Genomic DNA, 13735 nt, shown 5'->3' on the forward strand with positions numbered 1-13735 from the left:
AGTGGCTTCTGTCTGGCCACTCTACCATAAAGGCCTGATTGGTGGAGTGCTGCAGAGATGGTTGTCCTTCTGGAAGATTCTCCCATCTCCACAGAGGAACTCTGGAGCTCTGTCAGAGTGACCATCTGGTTCTTGGTCACCTCCCTGACCAAGGCCCATCTCCCCCGATTGCTCAGTTTGGCCGGGCAGCCAGCTCTAGGAAGAGTCTTGGTGGTTCCAAACTTTTAAGAATGATTGAGGCCAAGATTGATCAAAGATAAAGTGTTCTTGGGGACCTTCAATGCTGCAGACATTTTTTGGAACCCTTCCCCAGATCTGTGCCTCAACACAATCCTGTCTAGGAGCTCTACGGACAATTCCTTCGACCTCATGGCTTGGTTTTTGCTCTGACATGCATTGTCAACTGTGGGACCTTATATGGACAGGTGTGTGCCTTTCCAAATCATGTCCAATCAATTGAATTTACCACAGGTGGACTACAATCAAGTTGTAGAAACATCTCAAGGATGATCAATGGAAACAGGATGCACCTGAACTCAATTTTTTAGTCTCATAGCAAAGGGTCTGAATACTTATGTAAATAAGGTATTTCTGTTTTTTTCTGTTTTATACATTTTCAAACATGTCTAAACCTGATTTGCCTTGTCATTGTGGGGTATTGTGTGTAGATTGATGAGGAAAACAATTATTTAATCAATGTTAGAATAAGGCTGTAAAGTAAGAAAATGTGGAAAAAGTCAAGGGGTCTGAATGCTTTCCGAATGCACAGTACATCAGCAGTAACCAGACATACAGTATACAGCATTTGCTATTTGGATAAACTTAACATTTTCAAGAAAGTTTCAGAAATTGTCTTGTCAGAGGTTATACAGTAAAGTGATTGTTAGTTTTAGGGAGGGCTGTAAAAATCACATATAAAACCTGTCAGATTACAGAATCATCCCATAATAACAAGTAATTGTTTCGTTGCCTCTTTAAATGATCCTCATCACACCAAAGATTATATTCATATCCAGCTAAGACTCCTGATGCTTCAAATCAACCTCTGAATGTTCTGAGAGTTAGCATTCTTGTAACATCTTATTGCCTTCAGGTAAAATAGCCTACAGAGTTGGGATGCAGAGACAAAAAAGCTGGATTAATTAAGAAATAATGAGAGACTTATCATTAATCACTTTACAACACTATCTGGCTCAGTGTTCAGGATTAGCTAAATGGCCAAAATGTTTTTCGCTCCTTGACTGAGATCTCTCTTTAGACAGTAGTTTCTGCCAGCATTAACGATGAAGTCAACTAGGTCAAGTTAAAGTACAGTCTCTCTTTTCAGTAATTAGCAGAGTGAGTGTCTGCCCGTGACACCCTGCAGGCCTGTCTCTAAGGGGTTTCCTGAAGCACACAGTGATGTATGGCTCATTAGTCAGTGGTGAAGTAAGCAGACTGTTAAAAATACAACTTGAAGGTACCTGACTGCTCCAGGCTTTCACTGTTAGTGCCTTTATTGTGTGTAGGTTGAGCATTTCATGAACCCAAAAAGGAGACACCTCTAGAATAATTATTGTTCTAATGCGCTAGGCTAGACCTATATCAGAGTCATGGTCAGACAGTTCGCTAAAGCCCATCCAGACAGATCTGGAACCAGGATAAGAGGGCAGTGAGTTTGGTTTCCTTCCACTGTGGATTGACTGGTGTGAATCAGATCCAGTCCACAGCCCACCATGCCCAGTAAACGCACAGTACAGAGAGCAGAGATCCTATTCAATGAATATGTAATTCTATGTCGCTGAGAGACAAACACGATGGCATCAGATTACATTTTATTTTATTTATTATTATTTTACCTTTATTTAACTAGGCAAGTAGGTTAAGAACAAATTCTTATTTTCAATGACGGCCTAGGAACAGTGGGTTAACTGCCTGTTCAGGGGCAGAATGACAGATTTGTACCTTGTCAGCTCAGGGATTTGAACTTGCAACCTTCCGGTTACTAGTGCAACGCTCTAACCACTAGGCTACCCTGCCTAGCAGCCTATGACTCCGTCTGCACCAAATATCTCCCCATTTACTTCCCACCACCTACATAGAACAAACTGCTGTCTAGAATATCCAACTGCCTTTCCCATTGTGCTCAGTGTGCTCAGTCATTGGCTGCTACGCTAACCTAACTAGAATAGGTGACCCACTCCCTTTTGTCGGCCCGCGAATCAAAATCGTAGTCTCAATTTATTGTTGAGAGTTAGACTAGTAGAATATAGTTTTTCTCTTGTTATGTCAGTCACTCAATTAGCCCATATCAGCTAACATATCATTTTTGGGGTAAGTTAGTCTAGCGGCCAGCTTTCTAAACTTATAGTAATCATGGTTGAATTACCGACCGGGGGGCACCCACTCAGATATTTATGTTAAAAACAGAACATTTTTCTCTCCACCCCATGGCAAAATGTGTAAAATTGCATGAAATGAGTTATATAATTGCGAAATCTTCTCTCTGCCCCATGGCAGATGTGTAGAATGTCAGAAAACTTGCTTTAAAACTGCAACATGTTCTCTACGCCCATATGGCTCTCCGCAGTCGAGAGAGGGCCCGTTCAAATATGTTGCTCGCAAAAAGCACACCACTGATATCACACATCACACTCTTTCTGTGTCTCACACACACACACACACACACACACACACACACACACACACACACACACACACACACACACACACACACACACACACACACACACACACACACACACACACACACATATATATTCACAGCTTCTCTCAGCAGGAGCACAGTGGGTCAAAAGCCACTCCTTTCCAAGAAGATGCCAATTCTCATTGTTCCTGACCTTTCCTGATAACCTGTTCTGCTGAGGATCCTAATAAAATATGAATTATTCTAAGGAAAACAGCAGCTCTAAAACAAGACACTGGCTCATAACTGTGGACCTCTGTCGGGTTGTTCTCAGCTTGTATTCAGATTGACTACAGCATGATACCACTTGTTCATTGTCTGCGGCATGGCTCACCATGTCTGTGTTCATTTGCTTTTCTATGTCCTTATCTCCCACCTGTTCTAATGCATGCTCTCTCTCTCTGTGTGTGTGTGTGTGTGTGTGGGGGGGTATGGATGTGAGTACGCAGTCACTGCGGCTCCTTATGATGATTTCAAAGTTGCCCTTCCCTGATCTAGACAGAAGGTCAGAAGACAGGCGAGCTATGCCATAAACACACACACACACAGACAGACACAAACACACACACACGCAGAGGTGGGCTGTTTTTAGGAAAGACTAGATTCGTGACTGTCTGATGATTGCTGTATAGAACTATCTATAATCATTGGATATATTGGATATACTAATTTTAACAGAACTACTTTTAAATGTTCTGCTCTTCACCAGAGCAGATATCCTCTATTGATCCTTATCATAGCAAGCGTTGGGCTGTGGATGATCAACACTATGTGATATTGCTGCTGAGGTTTGATATAGATCTGAGAGTGGATATGCTGAAAAACAAGTTGTGGGAAAGGCACTTTCTTGCTCCTTACGCCTTTTGACTTCAATGGAAATTAGTGATGGTAACTGAGATGTTTGTATGGCTAGCAGAAGTCTAGATTTGCATCCATCAGAGTAGAGGCATATCTTGGTGTCACGTAGGCTGATTCAGTGTGTGCGTCTGCGCGTGCCAGTGTGCTCGTGCGTGCGTGGGTGTGTGTCCACGTGTGTGTGTGTGTGTGTGTGTGTGTGTGTGCGCGTTTTTGTGTGTGTGTGTGTGTGTGTGTGTGTGTGCCAGTGTGCGCGTGCGTGCGTGGGGGCGCGTGGGTGTGTATGTGTGTGTGTGTGTGTGTGTCCTGCGGCTTGCTGAGACACAGATGCTGGGCTCTCAGTCAGAGTGCTAATTAGCACCGATCTGTTTCTCCTCGGCACTGAAATGACCTTCATCACTGTTCCCTCAATCAGTGCTACTGTATACACTGGAGTTTACACAAACACACACACACACACCATAATGCTGTGCATAGAAAGCACACCGCTAACATCACACTCACACACACACACACACACACACACACACACACACACACACACACACACACACACACACACACACACACACACACACAGCTTCTCTCAGCAGGAGCACAGTGGGTCAAAAGCCACTCCTTTCCAAGAAGATGCCAATTCTCATTGTTCCTGACCTTTCCTGATAACCTGTTCTGGATCCTAATAAAATACTAAAACTTCTAAGAAAAGCAGCACCTCTGAAATAAGACACTGGCTCATAACTGTGGACCTCTGTCGGGTTGTTCTCGGCTTGTATTCATATTAACTACAGCATGATACCATTTGTTCACCGTCTGTGGAATGGCTCACCATGTCTGTGCTCGCTTGCTTTTCTATATCCTTATCTCCCACCTGTTCTAACGCATGCTCTCTCTCTCTCCCCCTCTCTCTCTCTTTCTATCTCTCGCTCTCTATCTCACACACACAATGTACTACTCAGCCCTACAAGTCCATGGACACAGAAATGTATGTTAGTGGTCTTTCGGTGTTATGTCATAACATGCATTCCCCTTCAGTATCTCTACGTGGCCTATATGTGGGGTTCCCACAGTGATGATGAATGTGATGGCTGTCGTGTATCAGGCTGTATTTCTGTGGAACGGGGTTAGCCTGTGTCTGGTAGCCCATGGCTGTCCCTCTACATCAGGTATGTCAGCATGCCAACAGCCTGGACCCTACCACTGCCACTGAAGTCTGGCCAACACAGGGCTCCAGCACAGCCATGGAGCTACATACACATAGAGTAGAGAGGCACACACCCACATACTGCACACATACTCGGCCCCCCTGATGTTAACCAGACAATAACCTCACACACACACACACACACACACACACACACACACACACACACACACATTTATCTGTTAAACACACACAAACACCGTATACACATACTCAGTCTCTCATGTACACACACACACATAAACTCACCATACAGAGAAACTAACACACACTTTCTGCACGCAACACACTCAAACACACCACACACTGTGTACTGGGGGAGCCAATGCGAGGGGGCTGTGTTTACTCGTAAACAAATCTATTAACAAAGAAGCCGCGGGCTGCTTCAGACGGAGGACCTCCTAAAATAGCCGAGCTCCTGTGTGACTACTGGGATGACTCCAGCTTCTGCCTGCCTTCTGCATGCTACAGCTAGCTAGCTACATCCGGCCCACCGTCTGCAAGTGGAGTGTGTTCAAATACTCACGGGAGTCCTGCTGTGGTCCTGAGAGAGGAGAGGAGAGGAGAGGAGAGGAGAGGAGAGGAGAGGAGAGGAGAGGAGAGGAGAGGAGAGGAGAGGAGAGGAGAGGAGAGGAGAGGAGAGGAGAGTGGTATTCTCTCACAGGCTGTTGGTTTAACATTCTGGCAGCAGTTTGACTTATTTTTACATGTCTACAGATAGGAGCTGTTTAAATGTTGTTGCTATTTATATACAGTAGTTCTGTACTGTATGTCCCCCGTTCTTGCTTTGTGCTCTTTGGAAATGGAGGAACAAATAGGCAGTGACAGGGTATCTAATGTAACATAAGGTTATAGGCAGGAACGGGGTATCTAATGTAACATAAGGTTATAGGCAGAAACAGGGTATCTAATGTAACATAAGGTTATAGGCAGTGACAGGGTATCTAACGTAACATAAGGTTATAGGCAGGAACAGGGTATCTAATGTAACATAAGGTTATAGGCAGGAACAGGGTATCTAATGTAACATAAGGTTATAGGCAGTGACAGGGTATCTAACGTAACATAAGGTTATAGGCAGTGACAGGGTATCTAATGTAACATAAGGTTATAGGCAGGAACAGGGTATCTAACGTAACATAAGGTTATAGGCAGGAACAGGGTATCTAATGTAACATAAGGTTATAGGCAGTGACAGGGTATCTAACGTAACATAAGGTTATAGGCAGTGACAGGGTATCTAACGTAACATAAGGTTGTAGGCAGGAACAGGGTATCTAACGTAACATAAGGTTATAGGCAGGAACAGGGTATCTAATGTAACATAAGGTTATAGGCAGTGACAGGGTATCTAATGTAACATAAGGTTATAGGCAGTGACAGGGTATCTAACGTAACATAAGGTTATAGGCAGTGACAGGGTATCAACTGTAAAGATAAGGGTAGAGGCAGGGACAGGGTATATAATGTAAACATAAGGGTAGAGGCAGGGACAGGGTATATAATGTAAACATAAGGGTAGAGGCAGGGACAGGGTATATAATGTAAACATAAGGGTAGAGGCAGGGACAGGGTATATAATGTAAACATAAGGGTAGAGGAAGGGACAGGGTATATAATGTAAAGATAATGGTAGAGGCAGGGACATGGTATATAATGTAAACATAAGGTTATAGGCAGGGACAGGGTATCTAACGTAACATAAGGTTATAGGCAGTGACAGGGTATCAACTGTAAAGATAAGGGTAGAGGCAGGGACAGGGTATATAATGTAAACATAAGGGTAGAGGCAGGGACAGGGTATATAATGTAAACATAAGGGTATATGCAGTGACAGGGTATCTAATGTAAACATAAGGGTATATGCAGTGACAGGGTATATAATGTAAACATAAGGGTAGAGGCAGGGACAGGGTATCTAATGTAAACATAAGGGTATATGCATTGACAGGGTATCTAATGTAAACATAAGGGTATATGCAGTGACAGGGTATATAATGTAAACATAAGGGTATATGCAGTGACAGGGTATCTAATGTAAACATAAGGGTAGAGGCAGGGACAGGGACAGGTCGTTCAATTTTTATATTTTGAAATGTTTTATTTCACCTTTATTTAACCAGGTAGGCAAGTTGAGAACAAGTTCTCATTTACAATTGTGACCTGGCCAAGATAAAGCAAAGCAGTTCGACACGTACAAAAACACAGAGTTACACATGGAGTAAAACAAACATACAGTCAATAATACAGCAGAAAAATAAGTCTATATACGATGTGAGCAAATGAGGTGAGATAAGAGAGGTAAAGGTTAAAAAAAAGGCCATGGTGACGAAGTAAATACAATATAGCAAGTAAAACACTGGATTTGCAGTGGAAGAATGTACGAAGTAGAAATAGAAATAATGGGGTGCAAAGGAGCAAAATAAATAAATAAATGAATACAGTAGGGGAAGAGGTAGTTGTTTGGGCTAAATTATAGATGGGCTATGTACAGGTGGAGTAATCTGTGAGCTGCCCTGACAGCTGGTGCTTAAAGCTAGTGAGGGAGATGTGTTTCCAGTTTCCAGATTTTTGTAGTTCGTTCCAGTCATTGCCAGCAGAGAACTGGAAGGAGAGGAGGCCAAAGGAAGAATTGGTTTTGGGGGTGACCAGAGAGAACCTACAGGTGGGTGCTGCTATGGTGACCAGCGAGCTGAGATAAGGGGGGACTTTACCTAGCAGGGTCTTGTAGATGACCTGGAGCCAGTGGGTTTGGCGACGAGTATGAAGCGAAGGCCAGCCAACGAGAGTGTACAGGTCGCAGTGGTGGGTAGTATGTGGGGCTTTGGTGACAAAACGGATGGCACTGTGAAAGACTGCATCTAATTTATTGAGTAGGGTATTGGAGGCTATTTTGCAAATGACATCGCCGAAGTCGAGGATCGGTAGGATGGTCAGTTTTACGAGGGTATGTTTGGCAGCATGAGTGAAGGATGCTTTGTTGCAAAATAGGAAGCCAATTCTAGATTTAACTTTGGATTGGAGATGTTTGATGTGAGTCTGGAAGGAGATTTTACAGTCTAACCAGACACCTAGGTATTTTTAGTTGTCGACATATTCTAAGTCAGAACTGTCCAGAGTAGTGATGCTGGACGGGCGGGCAGGTGCAGGCAGCGATCGGTTGAAGAGCGAGCATTTGGTTTTACTTGCATTTAAGAGCAGTTGAAGGCCACGGAAGGAGAGTTGTATGGCTTTGAAGCTTGTCTGGAGGGTTGTTAACAGTGTCCAAAGAAGGGCCAGAAGTATACCGAAAGGTGTCGTCTGCGTAGAGGTGGATCAGAGACTCAACAGCAGCAAGAGCGACATCACTGATGTATACAGAGAAGAGAATCGGCCCAAGAATTGAACCCTGTGGCACCCCCATAGAGACTGGCAGAGGCCCGGACAACAGGCCCTCTGATTTGACACACTGAACTCTATCAGAGAAGTAGTTGGTGAACCAGGCGAGGCAATCATTTGAGAAACCAAGGCTATCGAGTCTATCGATGAGGATGTGTTGATTGACAGAGTCAAAAGCCTTGGCCAGGTCAATGAATACGGCTGCACAGTATTGTTTCTTAAGATATCATTTAGGACCTTGAGCGTGGCTGAAGTGCACCCATGACCAGCTCTGAAACCAGATTGCATAGCGGAGAAGGTGTGGTGGGATTTGAAATGGTCGGTAATCTGTTTGTTGACTTGGCTTTCGAAGACCTTAGAAAGGCAGGGTAGGATAGATATAGGCCTGTAGCAGTTTGGGTCAAGAGTGTCCCCCCCTTTGAAGAGGGGGATGACCGCAGCTGCTTTCCAATCTTTGGGAATCTCAGACGACACGAAGGAGAGGTTGAACAGGCTAGTAATAGGGTTGCAACAATTTCTGCAGATAATTTTAGAAAGAAAAGGTCCAGATTGTCTAGCCCGGCTGATTTGTAGAGTTCCAGATTTTGCAGCTCCTTCAGAACATCAGCTGACTGGATTTGGAAGAAGAAGAAATGGGGAAGGCTTGGGCAAGTTGCTGTGGGGGGTACAGTGCTGTTGACCGGGGTAGGGGTAGCCAGATGGAAAGCATGGCCAGCCGTAGAAAAATGCTTATTGAAATTCTCAATTATTGTGGATATATCGGTGGTGACAGAGTTTCCTAAACTAACAATGCAATCATAAGGACAGTCATGCAGGTATAATAGGGCATTCTGGACTAGGTTTGAACCCAGAAACATGATTTGGCTTATGACAGTGTTAATATTGCTCTCAAACACATAAAATGACACCCCATTCCCCTCTCTCATTATCCCCCCATTGGCTGTTTCGTACCATGTTAACCTCTGCAGGACATGTCTGTTTACTGAGGGATAAAGCCACTAAAACAAAGAAAGATGGAGCGGATGGAGCCTGTAAAACCCTACAGCAGCTGTAGGCAACAGGCAACCCACGGGCCAAAACAGGGAATCTGAAAAAAAAGATTGTATTCCCACAAATAAGAAAAAAAACATACAGTGCATTCGGAAAGTATTCAGACCCCTTGACTTTTTCCACAGTTTGTTACATTACAGCCTTATTCTAAAATGTATAAAATATGTTTTTCTACACACAATACCCCACAATGACAAAGTGGAAACAGGTTTTTAGACCTTTTGCAATTGTATAAAAAATTTCAAACAGAAATGCATCATTTACATAAGTATTCAGACCATTTGCTATGAGACTCCATGCATACTGTTTACATTTTTTCTTGTATTTAACTAGGCAAGTCAGTTAAGAACAAATTCTTATTTTCAAAGGCGGCCAAGGAACAGTGGGTTAACTGCATGTTCAGGGGCAGAATGACAGATTTGTACCTTGTCAGCTCGGGGATTGTAAACTTGCAACCTTTCGGGTTATAGTCCAACGCTCTAACCACTAGGCTACCCTGCCGCCCCACATTGATCATCCTTGAGATGTTTCTACAACTTGACTGGAGTACATCTGTGGTAAATTCAATTGATTGGACATGATTTGGAAAGGCACACAGCTGTCTATATAAGGTCACACAGTTGACAGTGCATGTCAGAACAGAAACCAAGACATGAGGTCGAAGGAATTGTCCGTAGAGCTCCGAGACAGGATTGTGTCGAGCACAGATCTGGGGAAGGGTACCAAAAGAATTCTGCAGCATTGAAGGTCCCCAAGAACACGGTGGCCTCCATCATTCTTACATGGAAGAAGTTTGGAACCACCAAGAGCCTTCCTAGAACTGGCCGCCCGGCCAAACTGAGCAATCAGGGGAGAAGGGCCTTGGTCATTGAGGTGACCAAGAATCTGATGGTCACTCTGACAGAGCTCAAGAGTTCCTCTGTGGAGATGGGAGAATCTTCCAGAAGGACAACCATCTCTGCAGCATTTCCCAAATCAGACCGTTATGGTAGAGTGGCCAGACGGAAGCCACATCTCAGTAAAAGGCACATGACATCCTGCTTGGAGTTTGCCTAAAGGCACCTAAAGACTCTCAGACCATAATTAACAAGATTCTCTGGTCTGATGAAACCAAGATTGATCTATTTGGTCTGAATACCAAGTGTCACGTCTGGAGGAAACCTGACACCATCCCTAGGGTGAATCATGGTGATGGCAGCAACATGCTGTGGGGATGTTTTTAAGCAGCAGAGACTGGGAGACTAGTCAGGAACGAGGGAATGATGAACGGAGCAAAGTACTGAGAGACCCATGATGAAAACATGCTCCAGAGCGCTCAGGACCTTTGACTGGGGTGAAGGTTCACCTTCCAACAGGACAACAACCCTAAATATACAGCCAAGACAATGCAGGAGTGACAAGTCTTTAAATGTTCTGGAGTGGCCCAGCTAGAGCCCGGACTTAAACCCAATCGAACATCTCTGGAAACACCTGAAAATAGCTGTGCAGTGACGCTCCCCATCCAACCTGACAGAGCTTGAGAAGATCTGCAGAGAAGAATGGGGAAACTCCCCAAATACAGTTGTGCCAAGCTTGTAGCATCATACTCAAGAAGCCTCGAGGCTGTAATCGCTGCCATAGGTGCTTCAACAAAGTGCTGAGTAAATGGTCTGAATAATTGTATTTTTTATTTTGCATAGATGTATAAAAATCTGTTTTTGTTTTGTTATTATGGGATATTGTGTGTAATTGATGAGGGAAGAACCTATTTAATCAATTTTCGAATAACAAAATGTGGAAAACGTCCAGGGGTCTGAAAACTTTCCGAATGCACAGTATGTTATCGTGTGATGTAATCAAGGAATGTAATCTTTTTGGACTTAATTGTGTTCAATTTGCAGTACACAAATTATTATAATTATGTTCTGTTATTATAAATGTGTTTGTGTGTCTGTGCGCCTGTATGTGTGTGCGTGAATGCCTGTGTGTGTGTGTAATGAGTCAATGGCAGTCAGAGACTGGCTCCTGCCTCTTTCCTTTCCGTGTTTCTATGTCTGAAGGGATTAAAGCCTTTGCCAGACCACAACATTTCCACAAGCACTCCTTATTCTCCAGCCTATTTGCTGCACAACATCCAGCAGGAAGGAAGGGCTTAGCTTTCAATTAGGTCAAATGGTCTTCATGCAAACAATGGAAGACTTATGCACCAAGATGTTCACTTCACAGTCACTTTTTTAAATTCAGAATTTTTTTTCATGTTACTCCATTGACTAGAGACACATTTTCCTAAATTCCTCAAATAGCCTCAATATGTGAAGGTCTTAATGCAGTGTGTGTGTGTGTGTGTGTGTGTGTGTGTGTGTGTGGTCCTAGACTTCACACTTGACAGAGTGAGTGTAAAATGCTGCCTCTGGGGAGGCTAAAATAGCCTGGGTGAGAAGAGAACACAGGCTCTGCAGCCAGCTCAGCACTGATGCTTACTGCTTATGCATGGAGTTGTTTATTCTCCTTTATTCTTTATTCTCCCCCTCCTCCCATCCTCCCTCTGTCCTCCCTCGCTTCATCCTCTCTCCTTTCATCCTCCCTCCCTCCAACGTTCCCTCTTTCCTCCATCCTCCCTTTATATTCCATCCTCCCTCCATCCTTCTCAGTCTGTTCCATCTTCCTCAGCAGATGTGTCCACGGTGGAGGAAAAAGGAGTTCCCTAACCCCCACATCAGGAACTATAAATGGCTTCTTAGACCAAATGTGACCTACAGGCTCGATTCGGTTTTCTGTGGCAAAATTTGACATTTTGTTTTTTACATTTGATAAAAGTAGAGACTCAGAGCTAGAAAATAGTATATCATACACTACAGTTGAGGGACAATGGGAAAGTAATTCTGCTTTGAAAGTTGATAAACTTGAAACCTCACTTTTGAGAAAATGAACCTGGAATGTTTTGGTACACCTACCAGAGAGCTCTTCTTTGTCCACACCCATTCAGCATCGTTCACACCCTCTTAAGCCTTAGCCCCATCCATCGCTTTAAGGATTCACATGTGAGGCCCTGTACTAAACAGCCAAAGATTTCAAGACTAAAAGCTGGTTGTCGCAGTGACAACATTTTATTGTCGTCCAACATCAAACTTGTCATTGTCGTTATGAAAAAGTATAAATACAAAAAACTACAGGCTGCATTACAGCCTTGTGGTCCAAAATAGCATAACAAGTGTATTTTATCACCAATAAACCCACCCGTTTAAAAATAAATGTAGTATATGTCAATCTAGCAAAACATGCAACTAAAATCAACTTTCTAAACAATGTTTTTTTTTGTTTCTAGCTTGTTAGCTAGCTAGCGAATGTTATGTTAGCTTGCTAGCCAGATCAAATAATGACCATATCATATAGCTGACAACGTCGTCACTTGTTATTTGTCTTCATTATTACAAGAAAATAGACTCACAACAAGATCATTATTTACAAGTTAATGGTGAGTCAATTACAGAAAATAGCTTACGGTTGTGAGTGTGACAAAATAAAAGGGCATTCTACCATAGAATTTTAAAACTCAGACACTGTCTTGTTGGCCTAACATTATATCCTAATTATACTTTGGTGCAGGTCATGTTGTTCATATTACCGTCTCTGGTAAACACATACTATATCAAATAAAATCAAAGTTTATTTGTCACATGCACAGGATGCAGAAGGTGTAGCAAAATGGTTACTTGCATAGTGGAGTCTTTTTTTTTACATGTTGCTAGATAATTAATGAACCTTAATCCCAACTCATAACGTTACTACCCTGCATGAATCTGTAGGTAGCTAACCAACCACGATCAATGTTAACTAGCTAGCTAACAATAGGCTACAACTAGCAATTACTACACCTAATGTTAGCTAGCGAGACAGATAGCTAACGTTAGCTAGCTAGCTAACAGTACACTTTAACTTGAAATGAAAACGACTTTGTGACAAAATTAGAAACGTATAATATCTGAAAATGTAGCTAGCTAGACTATCTTACCCGTATACATGGACGGACACTTCCCCCTCTCTGTCACAGATGCCATGGTTGCCCTTAGTTTGAAAATGTAATCTGGAGACAGGTGTTTTATACAACAGCCTTCTGTGTGTTCTCTTTTCAACTCTGCATATTTGCAATCAAACGCCAGAGATTTGTTCATCTCCTTAGCTATCATACTCTAAATCACGGGGCATTACACTGATTTCAAAACTCGGTCCTCCAGAAAGTGGAGAGCAACACTTTTTCAGTTCTACTAAGTGATATCTTTCAAAACAGCAGCGTTATAAAGGATTATCTACACATACTGAACAGCTCATGTTATAGACAGAAGCATGCAGACCAATCCAAACTCATCTCTTGGCATGTCTAACCCATCCATTATCTCAGCCAATCGTGGTTAGCGGGAAGGTTCCTGTCTTTTTCCACGTCTAAACCAACTAGGCTCATAATTTAACAATTTTATTCATATATACAGATGGCATACAAATTTGTTATTGAGGCACATGAAAGTGCAAATGTTCCAGAAAGCATTTCTGCCAAAAAAAGCATTTTGATTTAAAAAAAGTTTACG

The sequence above is a fragment of the Oncorhynchus masou genome, chromosome 19 (genome assembly GCF_036934945.1).
Source record: "Oncorhynchus masou masou isolate Uvic2021 chromosome 19, UVic_Omas_1.1, whole genome shotgun sequence".
NCBI lineage: Eukaryota > Metazoa > Chordata > Actinopteri > Salmoniformes > Salmonidae > Oncorhynchus > Oncorhynchus masou.